This window comes from Macaca thibetana, chromosome 18 (assembly GCF_024542745.1).
Source record: "Macaca thibetana thibetana isolate TM-01 chromosome 18, ASM2454274v1, whole genome shotgun sequence".
Taxonomy (NCBI): Eukaryota; Metazoa; Chordata; class Mammalia; order Primates; family Cercopithecidae; genus Macaca; species Macaca thibetana.
In genome coordinates, this window is record NC_065595.1 from 53,896,616 (window position 1) to 53,914,917 (window position 18,302).

The window sequence follows — 18,302 nt, forward strand, 5'->3', positions numbered from 1 at the left end:
AGGGGATTTTAAGCAGGTGACCAGTGTGCTCTTCAAAGGTCACTCCAGCTGTTTGGCAAGTGGACCATGCAGGCAAGAGAGTAGGAACAGGGACAATTAGAAGGCTCATAATAAATTCTAAAGAAGTGTTTGTTGGCTTGAATTAAATTGGGAAGAAGAAGGAGGGCACCAGTAAGCAGAAATGTCTGGAGGACAGAAACAGAGCCAAAGACTGCAACTCCAGGCAGCAGATAAAGTGCTCTAGGAATTAGTGAGGGGACAGTCTCACCCGTGGGATTCAGCCCAGTTTCCAGCAAACCCAGGAAATTGCCAAATGAGGCCCCCTGTCCAGAGGTGGCCGTGGAGTCCAGTTGCTCCTCTAAGTGGGGAGTAAACTGCCTTCTTCAGCACCTGCAATTCCTATCAAGTAATGTTCGGCAGCAGGGAGAATTTGACTCATTATCTTCCACTGTATCTGTCATGTCACATTACTCCTAGGGCCCTGACAGAACACTCTAGAAGCATGATGCGTTATGACTTGACACCAGTTACCCAGTGCTGTACCTCATTAGAGGGAGCAGGGAAGGCATGAGCTAGGGGTAACCCGCTTTGTACTATCCCAACTCTCTCCATGACTTCATTAGTCTCTTGATCTTTTTGTGGTTGTCATTAGGGGCTCAGAGTTTTATGTCCTGGTCAATTTCCAAATGACAGCTTTTAGTGTCAAAGTGATCAAGGAGAGCTGCTTTCCCCTCCCCCTGTGACAGCGGCAGACAATCACAGGAAATTGATCATGTTGGATAAACTCACCTGATCCTAAAAATGATATTGGCTTCATGCTCCAGGGCAGGGCAAAAACAACTGAAAAATAATTGCCAGTACACCCCAGAGGGAAATTCCTTCCCTTCCCCAAATTTGGCAATCAATCTAATCCAGTACACGTGACTAAAAATCACTGCTGTAAAGAACGTAATTCCATTTACACACCAAAGACGCCATGGCAGTTTGGTTTGAATAGGGGATCATTTTGTCTAGGCTTTTATTTTTCTTCATGAGAGACTATATTTGCAAGACTGGCAAAGACATACAATACTAAAATAACAATCACATTTAGGACAAAATAAGCATGTCCTGATGCATGTTCTTACCAATCTTAGATTAACTTGTCTTTAGCCGTGTTTTGATCATTCCTTCTCAATTTCTAAAAACATTCCAAAAACAAAAACTATATGCATCATTGCAATGTTCTTTTCCACCTAGTCTCAGAGTTAAATGTGCTAGCTATCTTCAGAAAACACTCAAAACACTCAACATTTTGTGTTACTTTAGGCTTTTATAAATGGAAAGTTTCCAGATGGGTTTATTCATCTCTCTGGAAGTGAGGAATCAACCTGACCAATATGATTCAGAGAGAGAGAAAGAGACTTTCTGTAACCAGGAAAAACAGTTTACATTCCTTTACATTTAAACTCCAGATGCAACCAGGCTTTGAATTTTTATATTCCTTGAATTCTTAGGGAAGTACTGGGGAAGGCACTTGGGTAAAGTTGCTCTCTAAATTAGTATGAGAGCGTTCATTTAGAGGTTGTGACCCTATAGTGTGTGCTTCTGTCTTGAACATATTCAGCTAAATATGGCATGTCTACTCATCACTTAAGAGTACCTGGCTGGGTGCAGTGGCACACTCCTGTAACCCTAGCACTTTGGGAAGCCAACGTGGGCAAATCACTTGAGCCCAGTTGTTCGAGACCAGCCTGGGCAACACAACAAAACCCCATCTCTACAAAAAATAAAAATAAAATAAAATAAAATAAAAAAGAGTACCCAACTTTCTACAACAATATGGGCTGGTGCTCATTTGTATGTTATTAGAGTCTGTTTGATTTGTTGTTTTTCTTCTGAAACCTCTGCTCTCTCCCTAAGTCCTTCAAGGTCCAGAGGTCCTCACCTGCCATGTACCCGCCTCAGGGCCACCCACTATGCCAGTTTGCCACCATGCCTCCTGTCTGTTTTTTTCCAACTAGGAAAATGGTCCTGATTAGTGTATAAGAAACCAAACTATTTGGGAAAAAAAAAAGCCAGAGTTCTAGCAAATGAACCAGGATTAAATTTCAGAACTGTGTTTCCTAGACTCTACAAAATGTAGTTGGAAGGAGATTCAGTAGCCAATAAACATACAAGAAACTCTGAAAGTGTTCAGCAAGGAGGTAAGTTGATAAAGGACAAGGGAGACATCAGAAGACACATGACAAGCTTGCCCAATGTCATCCAACAACAGCATCTAACTATAAGCAGTATGTCAGTAATATTTCCCATCCACAAAATATGGTCTGTTTTTATATCCACGTATCTATCTATTTATTTACTCACAAGATGAATGTATGTGTTTTTCTTCACATTTTCCTGAAGATATCAAAGGCCATAAAACTTAGAAAGTAAAAACTACAAATGAAAATTATGTGGTGTACATGTTTTCTGGATTTGTTTTAGAGGGCTTAATAGGCAAATATTTTTGTCAAATGAAGGTTAAATTTACTTGGATATAGGGTGATCTAAGAGCTCAGAATGAATGGAGCTATGTCACCTAGTTAGGCAGCGTGGACTCAGGCAGGATCCTAGCTCTAGTATTGATTTCTTGTTGTAATTCTTTGGGTAAGCTTCTACTCCTTCTGCATCTCAATTTTGTTAATTTTCACTGGGGCCAATAATAACAGTCATAAGATTATTGTAAGGATTTAGTAAAACAGTATGTGTCAAGCAACAAGCATAGTTCCTAGCATACCTTAGGTGATCAATGGATAACTAGTTCTTTCCCCTTTTACCTCCAGTTAGATTTTAGACATATACAACAATCTAGGTTTATAACGTTTTTTAGAAGTCCGTACTTACATTGTAGTATAATCTGTAATCAGCTTGAATATAACTATGAGATGTTTTTCCTTCATTCTAGATTCAGGTTTATGTCTTCCTCTTGCTTATTTGAGGACTAAAGTCAAAATGTCTATACCATCCTGTATAGCCACGTATGGGTCTTGAGCACTTGAAAAGTGACTGGTCCAGCTTCAAATGTGCTGTAAGTATAAAAACACACCAGATTTCAAAGACTTAGAACAAAAGAGAGAATGCAAAATATCTCATTAAGTTTTATAGTGATTGATTACTTTTATTATTATTATCATTATTTAGAGAAAGAGCCTCTGTCTTTCTCCCAGGTGGGAATTCAGTGGTATGATCGTGGGCTCACTACAGCCTTGAACTCCTGGGCTCAAGCAGTCCTCCCACCTCAGCCTCTTAAGTAGCTAGAACTAGTGCCACCACACCCAGCTAATTTATTTTATTTTTAGTAGAGACAGGGGCTCACTATGTTGCTCAGGCTGGTCTTGAACTCCTGGCCTCAAGATAGCTTCCCACCCTGGCCTCCCAAAGTGCTGGGATTGCAGGCATGAGCCACCACACTGGCACATTTTTTAACGACAATATTTTCTGTATAGTGGGTTGAATCAAATCTATTATTAAAATTACCTTCACCTATTTCTTTTTCCCTTTTTAGTGTGGCTACAGGAAAATTTAAAATTATATATGTATTTCATGTTATATTTCTATTAAACAGCATTAGTCTAGAGAGTAAAGACCCAGAGATATCCCAAATAAATCTCGAAAGGTGGGGCTGAGTGTGGTGGCTCACACCTGTAATCCCAACACTTTGGGAGGCCGAGGCGGTCAGATCACTTGAGGTCAGGAGTTCAAGACAAATCTGGCCAACGTGGTGAAATCCCGTCTCTACTAAAAATACAAAAATTAGCTGGGCAGGGTGGCAGGCACCTGTAATTCCAGCCACTCGGGAGGCTGAGGTAGGAGAATCACTTGAACCCTAGAGGTGGAGGTTGCAGTGAGCTAACATCACGCCACTTCACTCTAGCCTAGGTGACAGAGCAACACTCCATCTCAAAAAAAAAAAAAAGATATCTCAAACAGTGAGCGTTGACCATGTTCACCAACAGCCCAAGGCCCAAACTCAGAATTCAGAGTCCACAAACTTAGTGAGCTCAGTCCTCCTGTTGCTTTATGTCTGGCTTAGCTGACCACTCCCCTTCGGTTCCTGCTTTTTCCGACGATGAGAAGTAACCCACCACTGCAGGAAAAGAGCTAAACCAGGGCTATCAATCTAAATGAACCATACTTCCAGTGTTCAGTAGCACAGGTGATTAATGGGGACTGCACTGGGCAGCCCAGTTCCAAAGAACAACACCCTCATATCTTCCTGACTATAATAAGATAGTTCCCTCTGGTGAAATTGGGGTGGATTTTTACAATAGAAATATAGCCTCCCCCAAAAGAACCAAGCTCAAGATATTCCCCTAATCTTAACCAAGCCTTATATTTTTATGTGTTAAGATTACAATAAGGCCTGGCGCAGTGGCTCAGGCCTGTAATCCCAACACTTTGGGAGGCTGGGGCAGGCAGAGAGCTTCATCTCAGGAGTTCAAGATCAGCCTGGGCAACATGGTGAAACCCCTTCGCTACAAAAAGCACAAAAGTTAGCTGGGCGTTGCGGCGCATACCTGTAGTCCCAGCTACTCAGGAGGCTGAGACAGGGAGATCACTTGAGCCCAGGAGGTCAAGGCTGCAATGAGCCAAGACTGTGCCACTGCACTCCAGCCGGGGTAACACAGTGAGAGCCCATCTCAAAATTTGAAACAATTACAATAACACCCTTAACTCAAATACTAGCCTCAATTTAATAGTTTAGGTTTGGCCTGGCAATGACAAGAGTTGGTCTCATAATAGGCTTATAAAAGACTGATGGCCTAAGAGAAAGCAACCGAATTGCTCATTTGCTACTAGGTGCCGGATGTTTAATTTTCACCCTTGAAGAATTCAGAGGCACACACCTCGACTAATTGCACGCTGGGTATGGAACATAGAAAACAGTGGCCATGTAGGAGTTTGAATCAAAAGGACTTTTTTAGGTTAAGTTGTTATTCTTGCCTTTCACTGAATGACAAAATATTTTTTTAAATCATGAAACACCATGCAGTGTGTATCTCAGGTGTCTAAGGCCCCATTAGTAGACCAGTTGTATTATGGAATGGTGTGTGATCTACAAAACCACACTGGCTTATTTTACACTGAAGATTGTACATAGGAATTTTTTTTTTTTTTTTTTTTTTTTTTTTTTTTTTTTTTGAGACGGAGTCTCGCTTTGTCGCCCAGGCTGGAGTGCAGTGGCCAGATCTCAGCTCACTGCAAGCTCCGCCTCCCGGGTTCACGCCATTCTCCTGCCTCAGCCTCCCGAGTAGCTGGGACCACAGGCGCCGCCACCTCGCCCGGCTAATTTTTTGTGTTTTTAGTAGAGACGGGGTTTCGCCGTGTTAGCCAGGATGGTCTCGATCTCTTGACCTTGTGATCCGCCCGTCTCGGCCTCCCAAAGTGCTGGGATTACAGGCTTGAGCCACCGCGCCCGGCCTGTACATAGGATTTTTAAAGTGACACCTTTAAAATACTGGGGAAATAAAGATGAACGCTTTCCATATAGAATTCTGAAAACTAATTTTTGCAAGGGCATTAATTATTATTCTGGGATAAATGCAATTTGAGATTTCCCCACCCCCAAAGAAAGAAGGCTCAAGTGGAGCTCGTGGTCAGGGAGAATTGGGGAGCTGTCATGAACTCGCCAGAGTTATACTCATGTGTTATGCTCAGAACACTAACCATTTCTCCTCGTTCCTTGATTTGACCAGATATCTTAAATTGATTTATCCACTTCATAAAATGTGCTCCCTTTAGAAAAGCAAATCTGCGCTTTTTAAAGAGCAAATGTCACTTAGTTGAGTTGTTGGACCACACAGGAAGCACAATGGCAGGAGCAGTGGAATTAGGAAAGCCGTCCTCTCTTTCTCTCAATTCTACCCAAATAACCATGAACTAATTATTCAGCCCCTCTCAGTCTCTGTTTCCCATTAGTAAACTGAAAGCAATGACTGCAGCTCTCCTTACCACACAAAGACGTCTGGATGGCTAGCAGAAATGACAGCATGGCTCCTTCCTCTACTTCGGGCACACAGGGGATAAGGACTTGACTACCAATTCCATCCCCTAATCCCCCTCCTTCTCCTACCACCCCATGCAGCTAAGAGCAGAGAAATAGAAGACAGTTCTGTACAGCAGGACTCAAAGAAAAAAGTAGTTAACTGAAAGCAATTAATTCTTGGTGGTTTTGAGAAGACCCAGAACTCCTAGCTAACTTGATCTAGCTTCGTAAGTCACTAAAAGCCCAGTGCCTTTTCTGTCTCCAGCACTGTACCAGCCTCTGGAGGAAATGCAAGAGACCTTCCAGACCTGATCACCATACCATATTTATAATCTTGCCATGGAGAAGACATCCACTCATGAAGCCAGCAGAACAGATGTGGGCAACTTTCAAAAACAAAGTAACAAATGGTCAGCTCCTGTTATTCTGTAGTGCTAAGGATGGAAAGAGAAAGAGTGAGTAAAACATACGCCTAATCCCATACGTGGCTGACAAAGTGTAGCGGGGTTTGCATAGGCCAGCTCTTGAAAACTCATTATGCAGTGGTCAAGGAACAACAGGGATTCGGGTGCATTCAACCACTGAATACGAGGAATATACCATTTCAAAATCGGAAGCATACACAGTTAAATCCATAGATGTCTTCAGGAATTTTTAGTAGAAAATATGAAATTTCAACAAAATGTGTGAACCATGCTGTTTCAACTTGTCCTGCTCGAAAGGACACATTCACTTCCCTTTGCCCCTGGTGGTTCTTTAATGTAACTTACATTACATTCTTTTTGAGAACTTACATCAAATTTCTTGAGCTTTTTTGCTACCACTAATGGTACTTGTCACTCAAGTGTTTCAATAGACATATTCTCAGAGAGGATCCTCTCAGGCACAGGGATAAGTGCTAACCTTCATTCTTCTGAAAAACAAATGTAAAATGGTCAAGCCAAAAAACAGGACCACCTCTGGTAGGTCCTCAGAAGCATCAGGCCATGCTGTGGGGCATTCCTAGAGGCAAACAGCACACGTCCATGAGGAGCTCAGTGTGTAGTAAACAGATCCAGCCCATCTTTTTTATTTTCAATTTATTTGTCAATACGGCCAAGTTTAAAAAGTTCTGGAGTTGTGGCAGGCAAGTGGGTTACATTAAAGGTTCTGTTTGGAGGCAGAGAGATGGAAGATAAAGGATGTGCCTTTAAATTTCCCCTGAACTTGTTACTTTCCAACTCTAAAATGCTTTTGGCAAGAGAAAATAACACATAAGACAACTTCTGCTTATAGATGAAATATCAGAAACTGAATTTATTCTCCTGCTTAAACAAGAGGAAAATAGAACAAAACCTGTGACTGGTTTTCAGACATTAAACAACAGGCACTGTGAGACTGTGATGTCAAGAAGATAGTCACGGCTACAGTTGGTGAAAGCCATTTTCAGGCTGCAGGACAGGGAGGATGAATCCAAACACAGCCCAGCAGTTCTATTGAGTTGTAGAGTCAGAGACTAGAAATCAGAGAAGCCAAGGCAGCTAAAACTTGAGGGGCAGAGAAACCAGGAGCGAAAGGACTGTATATAAAGAGAGAACTCCAGTATCTATAAAGGAAGGTCCTCAAGTATTTGGCTGAGTACTGATCTGCAATTGCAAAGAGGAAGGAGGAAGAGGAGGAGGAAGAAGAGGAGAAGGAGAAGAAATTGCCAGAGGTGAGAAAAAGAATCACTGGAAGTGATAAACAGAATAATTTCCAAAGCTTGTTCAGGGCTGGAAATAATTTGTACTCCACCAGGCAAAGTAGTTAACTGAAATCAATTAATCCTTTATGGTTTCAAGAAAACCCAGAACTCCCAGGTTATTTAATCTGGCTTCGTAAATCAGCAAGATCTCATAATATGGGGCATCAGGTAGGATCCACAAAAGGGTATTATATAACCTTAACAACGAGATTAAATTAGACCTAGATTAAAGACTGCTGTGAAACTGCCCTAACAAAGTATAAAAGCAAATCAAAAAGAAAAGCTAATTCGAAGTCACTTAGCAGTTCACAAAATCCAGCAAGTAACAGTATAACCTTCACAACGTACAATATCTGATTTTTAAAAAATTACAAGGTATGAAAAGAAGCAAGAAAATGTGTTCTATAGCAATAGAAAATCAATACATGGAAACAAGCAAAGAAATAACAGAAATGATGGGACTAACAAACAAGAGTGTTATAACCAATAAATAATAAGAAAAATTGGAAATGTATAGCTACTAAGTTGAAAGTAAAGATGACATGAAACCATAAAAAAATTAATCTAGGCCGGGCATGGTGGCTCACACCTGTAATCCTAGCACTTTAGGTGGCTCAGATGGGAGGATTGCTTGAAGCAGTTTGAAACCAGCCTGGGCAAAAAAGAGAGATCCTGTCTCTCCAAAAAAAAACAAACAAACAAACAAAGAAATACAAAAAAAGTTAGCTGAGCATGGTGGTGGCTACCTGTGGTTTCAGCTCGGGAGGCTAAGGTGGGAGGATCACTTAAGCCAAGGATGTCAAAGCTGCAGTGAGTTGTGATCATGCCACTGAACTCCAGCCTGGGCAACAGCAAGATTCTGTCAAAAGAGAGAAAGAGACAGAGAAAGGAAAGGAAGGGCAAGACAGGACAGGGCAAGGCAGGGTGGAGAGTAAGACATGGATAAGTTAAAAGTAAAAGGATGGAAAATTTTATGCATGAAAACATGAATCAAAAGAAAGTTGGAATGGCTATATCAGACAAGGTAGACTTTTAGAACACAGAATATTACCTAGGATAAAGATATTTTATAATGACAAAGGGTTCCACTTATCAAGAGGACACAATAATCCTAAATATATGTACCTAATAACAGAGTCTTTAAATAGATGAAGAAAAATTGACAAAATTCAAAGGAAAAATAAATGAATCCACAATTATTGTTGGAGAGTTTAACACTCCTCTCTCAGTAACTGATAGATCAAGTAGACAGAAAATCAGTATAGCTATGGAAGATTTGAACAACACTATCAATGAATTTGACCTGACATTTATAAAACACTCCAGTCAACAGTGGCAGAAGGTATATTCTTTTTTGAGTACACCTAGAACAATCACCAGAATAGATCATACTGGGGGCCATAAAACAAGTCTGCGTGTGTTCACTTGTGTATGCATGTACATATAGAAATTAATTTAAACGAAAACAGAAAAACAATGGAAACAAAAGTTGTTTTTTGAAGATATAAATCAAATTGATAAAACTCTAGCCAAACTGATGAAAAATAAAGAAAAGAAGATACAAATCACCAACAGCAGGACTGAAAGATAGGCCATCACTACATTTTCGATAGCAATTGAAAAGATAATAAGGGAATATTATGAATTTGATGCCAATAAATTTGATAACTTAGATGGAATGAAAAAATTCTTTGAGATGCAAACCTCATTCAAGAAGTAATCAATAATCTGAATGGCCCCTTCACAATAAAGAATTAAATTAAATTATTAAGTAAATTGAATTCACAGTTTAAAACATTCATATGAAGAAAACTCCAGAAAACTTCACATAAGGAATTCACTGATGAATTATTCCAAACATCTAAGAAATAAATAATACAAATTCTATACTCAATTTTTCCAGAAGAATACAATACTTCCCATTTCATGTTATGACATCAACATTACCTTAATACAAAAACCACACAAGATATTATCAGAGAAAATTACAACCAATTTTCTTAATAAATATAAACATTAAAATTTTTTTTAAAGTTTGAGAAAATCAAATCCATCAATACATAAAAGGGATACCACCTTATAACCAAGTGAAATTCATCCCAAGAATGCAAGATTTGACATTAAAAACCAATTGATGTAATCATCATGTTAATAAATGCAAAAAGAACAACCACAAGTTCATCTCAATAGATTCAGAAAGAGAATTTGACATAAGTCAGCCTTCATTTATGATAAAAGCTCTCAGCAAAGTAGAAATAGAAACTTCCTCAACTGGACAAAGAGCAGCTACAAAAAGCCTACAGCAAACAGTATCCTTAATGGTGAAAGACTAAGTACTTTCACCCTAAGATCAGGAGCAAGGTGAATTTCTTTCTCTCATGGACTGGGAGAAAATGCTTGCAAAATATATGTCAGATAGAGGACCTGTATCTATAAAACTCAATAATTAAAAGACAGGCCAACTAAAAAACAGGACAGGGTTGGGTTCACACCTATAATCCCAGCGCTTTAGGTGGCTCGGGAGGGAGGAGGCCAGGAATTTGAGACCAGCCTGGGAAACAAAGTGAGACTCTCTCTACAAAAAATTAAAAAATTAGTCGGGCATGGTTGTGCATGCCTGTAGTCCCAGCTACTCAGGAGTCTGAGGTGGGAGAATCACTTGATCCCAGGAGTTCAAGGCTGTAGTGAGCTATGATCACACCACTGCACTCCAGCCTGAGTGACAGAGTGAGACCTTGTCTCTCTTTAAAAAAAAAAAAAAAAAAAAAAAAAAAAATTTAACCGGGGGAAAAAAAAGGACAAAAAATTAGAATAAACACTTCACTAAAGAAAATATATAAATAGCAAATTAACACAGGAAAATATGTTTACCATCATTAGTTTTTCAGGAAATACATATATGAAAACCATGAAATACCATTCCACACTCATAGAATGGCTAAAATTTAAAAGACGATGCTGACTAGGATGATGACAAGGGAAATGGAAGAACTAGAACCATCCATCATACATTGCTGGCAGAAATACAAAATGGTAGAGCCACATTGGAAAACAGTTTAAAAAATTTGTTTAAAGAATGCACATACCATATGACTCAGCAATCCCTTTCAGGTATTTATCCAAAAGCAATGAAAATAAACGTTTTCACAAATGTTTATAGCATTCATCCCAGGAATGCAAGATTTAACATTCAAAACCTTCATGTGAACCAAAAACTAGAAACAATCTAAATGCTCATCAACTGTTGACCAGATAAACAAACCTCTGTATGTTCAAATAACAGACCACTACCTAGAAATACGAAGGAACAGACCAATGATACACACAACGATATGGATGAATCTAAAAAATGTAAGCCAGACGAAAGAAACCAATTACAAAGGACCACACGCTGTGTGATTCCGTGTAAATAAAACTCTAGAAAAGTCAAAACTCTACTGACAAAAGGCAAATCAGTGATGGTCATGCGTAAGAGGTAGGAGGAGAGGAATGCCTATAAAGCAGCACAAGGGAACTTTTTGGGGCGATAAAGTTTGCTGCTGTAGACATTTGTGTAGACATTTTTGCGTGAACATGTTTTTGTCTTGGGTACACCCCCAGGGAAAGGAAATTACCAGATTGCAGGATAACTCTGTTTAACTTTCTGAGGAACTATGTCTCTATCATGATTGCAGCAGTGGTTACACACTGTATACATTTGTCAGAATTGTACACTTACAGTACAACTAAGTAACTTACTGAATTGTCTGCTTAAAATTGGTCCATTTTCTTGCATATAAATTATACCTCACAAAAGCCGATTTCTTAAAGCAAAAAATATGAAATCCAAGAAAAAGAAACAATTGTAATTCATCCTGAATTACACACTTTACTAAAGTACAGTGCTCAAATTACTAAGATGCAGCCAAATTTCTACTTACTTTGTGCTGTGTAGACCCTGCTAGTCTCCTGTGCTTATTCTACAAACTGTGGTGGAAATATGGCCACTAGAGAGGAAAGGCCTGGGTTTCCCTTCTGGAACCATCACCTACCACCAGACGGGCATGTGGCATGTTAGTTGCCTCCAAATCTCCCCTGCTTCAAGGGTCCTCCACCTCCACCTCCAACAAAGAGTACCTTCTCTGAGCATCTCTGATTGGAGCTTCTTCTTCAATCTGATTCTGTCTGTTTTTCCTTGCCAGGATTCCTCACAGTTTATGGTCCATGGGAAGATTCCTACTCTAGTCTCTGAATACATGTATGTGTATGTGTATGTATGAACATGTTTGTGTGCATATACATGCACATGTATGTGTGTATTTCTATCATTTCTAATGACCTGGGACAGGTCTGTGTGTGCTTAGTCCACCTTCTTGTACCTCTCAGAGCCTAGTTTCAAATAATGACATAAAGGAGCTGCACAAATGGAAAACAAATAAAAGGCTTATAATTAAAGCCAGTGTGTTATTTCGACTGACTTGGAAGTCAAACAGGAAATTTCTCATTAAGAATTTAACTATTTCACTAATAAATTTATCTAGTCTGCATAGGTCCTATTTGAGGTCTCTCACTCTTCCCAGAAAAGTCCTGAAGTGTATTTACCCAGAACGACAAAGTATATTAGTGCTGGATTTTTAGAATGATGTATAGATGATAGAGGTAGCTAAATAGATGATTGATTGATTGATAGACAGAGAATAAATAGGTATAAATAAAAGGTTTTCTTTATGTTCTGTTTTTTAAAGGAACATTAACTATATCTAGATGTGTTTTTATTTAAAAGCAACGAAACTGCCATCCTGTACATAAGAAAACCCCTCCCCTGCAGTGACCTTCTAAAATTCTGCCTTAAAACACAAGTGGAAGTACATTCGATATCTCGCTCTCCCAGTCACAAAACACCAATTCAAAATCTCAAAACATTTTCTCAGCTCCTCTCAGCAAACAGAAATGGGTTTTCTGCTTCTGGTTGTACAAAATTGCACCACAAGCACTCACTGGATGGTGTCTGCCCAGTCAGGCCTGCAGTTGCCCTGCCAGAGGTTTTCCCAGGACTGGAGAAAGTGCCAGAGAAAGAATTGTCAGGGAGCCAAAGTCAGAACACCTGAGACAAGAGTGAGTTGCATGGGCAGAGCTGAGTTATACTTGCACTGTGCTGGTGTCCAGGTACCAAAGTGACGTTAACTATTTTGAAAGTTAACAAATGAAACTTGCCATGCACGAAGGCATGCAAATATCCGATCTAAATGCCAACTCCATTTCACTAACAAAGGAAAAACCGGACTTGGCCAGAATTATGAAACCCTAAAAACAATTTGCAATCATTTCACCATTCTAGCAAATGTTGGACAGCACCCACAATCAGGAGACACAGCCAGAAGGTTGATAACACACACCACTGCCTCACTGCGGTGGCTTATCCCGTCCAGCTGAAAGAAGAGGGCAGTTGTGATCAAGACATTTGCTCAGAGGATTTCCAATGCAATGGAGGCGAATGTGAATATGGAGTAATAGAGAGTGACATTCCTTATGTTGTGTCAGTTTCGAAATCCAGATCGACGGAGATATAGATGTCAGCTCGGAGGACAGGCAGGCTTCATTGCCCATGGACATCACACTGCCAGCACCTGTCCACTCAGCAGGTTGTGTGCCTTGAAGTGGAGGAGTACACATGATCTCCTCCTCAGCCTCCCCTCCCCGGGCTGCAGCGGCCGTAAAGGGGACACCTCCTCTCAGTCTGTGTCAGCACATGGAGATCAGTCAGGGGAGACCACTAATAATTATTTGATGCAGATGGTCACTTCATTAGCATACACACCAAGCAGCCAGTTACAGGGTGTTACCCTGCCTCCCCAGCCCTCTTCCTGAGCCGGCCTTCAGGCTATCAGGCAATATATTTTAAGCAAAAAAATAGCCCGCTCATACCACTCTGGAGTCCTCTTTTGTGAGACACGCAGCCCTTTCTTTTAGTAAATCCTAAAAGAATGACAAGTTTCTGGGTTCCTGGGACTTAACAGCCAGATGCAGAGACTCACCTATTCCTAAATGAGGTCATCAGAATGCCTGAAACTTGTAATGAGAGCTGGCAGGCTCCTCAGCTCCCCTTCCATGGGTTGAGCCTCTGCGCATTTGTGGCAAGTCCTGAATCAGAGAAATGGGCTCTCACAGTGACACTGAGCTAAGGCTTGGTAGGTCCACAGCCTCATTTTGACAACTCACCTCCCCCAGCACAAAGAAAGGACCTGGGGAGCAGGGAACGGCTAGAGATGCAGGGCTCCAAATTTTAAAGTGAAAAAGAAATGTAAGAGACACACAAGTCCAGTGGGTTTTCAATATTTTTTAGTAGGAGATCTCATTTTGCAAATAACACCATGGAATGAATGCTAAAGTATAGAACAGGAAAAGCAAAACTGCTTTAAAGGAGAGTTTGGGGCTCCAGAACCCTATCTGCCTACCTCTACCCCCATTCCCAGCTGCCACAGAATTATCTGACAAAACCTAGGTCTTCTCACAGAGCAATTTGGAAAGCAGTGATTAGTCAGATGCTCTTACTGGGGAGAAGAAACAGAGCCCCAGAAAAAGGAAGTGACTTGTCCAAGGTCAAACCATGTGAGTCTTCTAAAGTGGCAAAAAATAAAAATAAAAAAATAAAACCCCCGTGAACCTATAATCTCATCTCCTTATTCCCCATGCCAGGCAGGGGGGATACTGACCCACTCAATTTGAAGTGTTATTTACAAAAGTGCAGTAACCTCCTTGGACAAAGAGTAATTTCTTTCACCTTCAGCCCCACATTTTCTCCCCATAAGAAATGATCACCATAGAGGGGTTACGCATATAAGATCATCCAACACAGCCCACAAAACTCCCCAAAAAGACACCTCATTCTCACCATCAGCCCAGCATAGAGCTCCTTGTCACCAGAAGGGCATGCCCAACCCATGCTATGCGACGTATTTTGTGGTGAATTGATAAGTGAGTCCCTTCTTCCCAGAGAAAATGAAACAGGGACTCAAGCATTTGAACGTGATCAATAAGGACAGACCATCTGTAAGAAACCAGGATCCCCCATTCCTTCTCATCCTCCCCTCAACAGGATGCTTCTGCCTGAGTTACATAAATAAATGTACTTTGCCTGACCTCTGTATACACAGCAGACAAAATTATTCCTGTTCATAAACGGGAATTTGCCCTGGCTCTTATTGATACATCTTTTGTGCATTTTAAGGTCTTTTAACAGAAACTTGTGCCATTCTTAAAAGCGCCAGCTATCTGGAGAGCGTATCTGAATCTCAGAGTACGAGGTTGATTTATATTTCTGAGGGATCACAACTAAGATATGCTGTAGCCACATTGATTTAATGGTTCCTATAAGGCTCCTTGCTTGGTGCAGTCTCCATGCATCTTTTCACTAGTCAACATTCGTGTCTTTTTAAAAACACAGTAAATCTCTTTGATTGGGACTTGAGGCTGGAATCATTCAATTTGTGTTAAACTAAACTGTCTTATCTCCTTGTGTGCCAGGCTGTCCCTGGCATGTCCAGAACGGCATCCCAGCATGGCCCGGGATGCCCGGGCATAAAAGCAGCAAACAGTATCATTCAGACAGGTCAGACAGGCTTTCTCTGGCCCTCCCACTACTCAGCTCCCAATGATGAGAGACAGGAAAATGTCACGTGATTACTACGCCATGAAATAGAAGAAGGCACTTCCTCCTCTATGGAGACAGACAGAAGCTTGAGCAAAGACCAATTAATTTCAAAGGGGAAGAGACAGCTGCACATATGTTCCCTATGAGTGATCTTAGGCAGAGTCTCCCAAATGCCAAGAAAAATATTTCTGTTGGGAGCTTCTTTAAGAATAGCATTTCTCCTGCAGTTTTAATGCTCTTTTTGATACATTCATCCCATTGCCTAACATTTATTGAACACCTACTACATGCAGGCATTTTCTTGCTCATGGATGCTTTCAAGCATCTCCTCATCATGGATTCATCCATTGAACAACTATTGAACAAGCTCTTTAATGTCAGGACCCTGGCCAGGTGCTGAGCACGCAGAGAGCAAGGACACCATTCCTTGCTTGGAGAGTCAAGGAGCATAGCACTGAGTCAATTCCCACTTAGCACTGGGCCCCTGCTAAGAGCTCTATGACTGTTGTCTTGTTCACAACTCACAGCGATCCCGGGCACATTTTACAGATGAGAAAACAAAGGATTCAGAAATTTTAAGGCACTGTTCCAGGCCTTTCCAATTTCATTGTGGAAATTCTTTCCAGCTCACTATTGACTATCACCTCAGAGAGCAAAGAATGTGCTATAAGAGAGATACATAAAAAATAACATGATAGCACCATCCTTTCCAGCCAAAGATGACAGCAATTTCCATTTTTCTTTGTGCCCCTGCAGTTAAAAAGAGATAAATGATGTAAAAAAGAGTTTGGCAGTTCTTTAAAAAGTTAAACGTGGCTGGGCGCAGTGGCTCACACCTGTAATCCCAGCACTTTGGAGGCTGAGGCGGGCGAATCACCTGAGGTCAGAAGTTCAAGACCAACATGGCCAACATAGTGAAACCCCATTTCTACTAAACATACAAAAATTAGCCAGGCATGGTGGTGGGCGCCTGTAATCCCAGCTACTCAGGAAGCTGAGGCAGGAGAATCACTTGAACCTGGGAGGCAGAGGTTGCAGTGAGCTGAGATCACGCCGCCGTACTCCAGCCTGGGCAACAGAGTAAGACTCTGTCTCAAAAAAAAAATAAAAGAAAAAAAAAAGTTAAATGTAATTACCACATGGCCCAGCAATCCCAATCCTAGGACTGTACCCAGAGAAATAAAAACCTTTATTGAACAAGGATATGTACACAAATGTCCACAGCAGCATTATTCATAATACCCCAAAGCAGAATCAACACAGACGTCGATCAAATGATGAACAGACAAACCAAATGCGATATATCCATACAAAGGAATAGTATTCAGCCATAAAAAGAAATAGAGTGCTGATACATCCTACAACATGGCTGAACATGAGGGAAGCCAGACACAAAAAAGCATAGATTGTGTGATTCCATTTATATGAAAGTCCAGAACAGGCAAATCTGCAGACAGAAAGTAAATTAGCAGATGCCAGGGCAGGAAGGAGGAATGACAGCTAGTGGGTACAAGATTTCTTTTTGGGATGATGACAATGTTCTGGAATGAGATAGTGCTGATGATCAGACAGTCTCGTGAATAAACTAAAACTGCTGGATTGTATGTACACTTTAACGTGGTGACTTTTGCAGTATGGAAATTATATCTCAATTTAAAAAGTGAGATGAATGGGCTGTGGTGAATCAAGATGCTGGTAAGGATCCTGCATCCTGCCACCCTGAGAGTCACAGCCCAGGAAGAGCCTCAGAATGGAATATACTCAGCCATAAAAAAAAGAATAATGTGTACACATGGACATAGAGTGTGGAATAATAGATATTGGAGACACAGAAGAGTGCGAGTGGGGTAAACCGTGAGAAATTACTTAATGGGTCCAAGGTACACTATTGGGGTGATGGTTAAGCTCAAAGCTCAGACTTCACCACTACCCAATATATCCATGTAACAAACATGCACTTGTGCCCTTTAATTTTTTTTTTTTTTTTTTTTTTTTTTTTTTTTTTTTTTGAGACAGGGTCTCGCTGTCGCCCAGGCTAGAGTGCAGTGGTGCAATCTTAGCTCACTGCAACCTCCACCTCCTGGGTTCAAGCAATTCTCCTGCCTCAGCCTCCCCAGTAGCTGGGAATATAAGCATGCACCACCACCAAGCCTGGTTAAGTATTTTATTATTAGTAGAGACAGGGTTTCACCATATTGGCCAGGCTGGTAACTCCTGGCTTCAAGTGATTCACCTGCCTCGGCCTCCTGAAGTGCTGAGATTATAGGCGTGAGCCACCACGCCTGGCCTACCCTTTAAATTTATACAAACAAAAAAAAGAAGAAGAAGAAACACAGTCCTTAAAAAGAAAAAACAAAAGAGCTGGGCATGGTGGCTCGTACCTATAATCCCAGCGCTTTGTGAGGCAGAGGCAGGAGGCTCACTTGAGGCCAGCAGTTTGAGACCAGCCTGGGCAACATAGTGCAACCCCATCTCTGTAAAAAAAAAATTTTTTTTTAACTAGACAGGTATGATGGCTCTTGCTTGTAGTCCCAGCTATTCAGGACGCTTAGGCAGAAGGATCACTTGAGCCCCTGTAGTTTGAGTCTGCAGTGAGCTGAGCTATGATCATGCAATCTCACCACAGCACCCCAACCTAGAAGACACAGCGAGACCCTGTCCCTGTCTCAAAAAAAAAAAAAATGCCTCCTTGAAGAGCACCTTTGACAGCTCCTGCTGCTTCTGCTGCTCACAGCAAGGATGTCACTCTGGGGGGACCCAGCATTGCTAATGCACAGGTGCAAGGAGGGCAGCCCTCAGCAGAGCCTAGAAGCAAGTGACAGCCAGCCCCAGGCTATCTGTCCTTGTCCTGAGCCGGCCCTGGGCAAAGTGTCAGGGACCCTCGGCACTCACTTGTGTTTTGACTTCAGACAAGTCTTAGTGCTCTTTCCAATGGGCTA

General features: G+C 41.1%; 1 protein-coding gene and 1 long non-coding RNA gene across 3 annotated transcripts in view; one reads left to right on the forward strand and one right to left on the reverse strand.

Moving 5' to 3' along the window:
- The window catches only part of KCTD1 (potassium channel tetramerization domain containing 1), a 622,936-nt gene that overhangs the window by 344,178 nt on the left and 260,456 nt on the right, over positions 1–18,302 (forward strand). The window lies entirely within an intron of this gene.
- The window catches only part of LOC126940979 (uncharacterized), a 57,393-nt gene that overhangs the window by 1,263 nt on the left and 37,828 nt on the right, over positions 1–18,302 (reverse strand). Inside the window, exon 7 of one of the 2 annotated variants that reach the window (XR_007721017.1) lies at positions 2,869–3,050. This is a non-coding gene — a long non-coding RNA (uncharacterized LOC126940979). Of the gene's footprint in view, positions 1–2,790; positions 3,051–18,302 lie in introns of those variants that run through there. The other variant, XR_007721018.1, reaches the window with a different exon arrangement.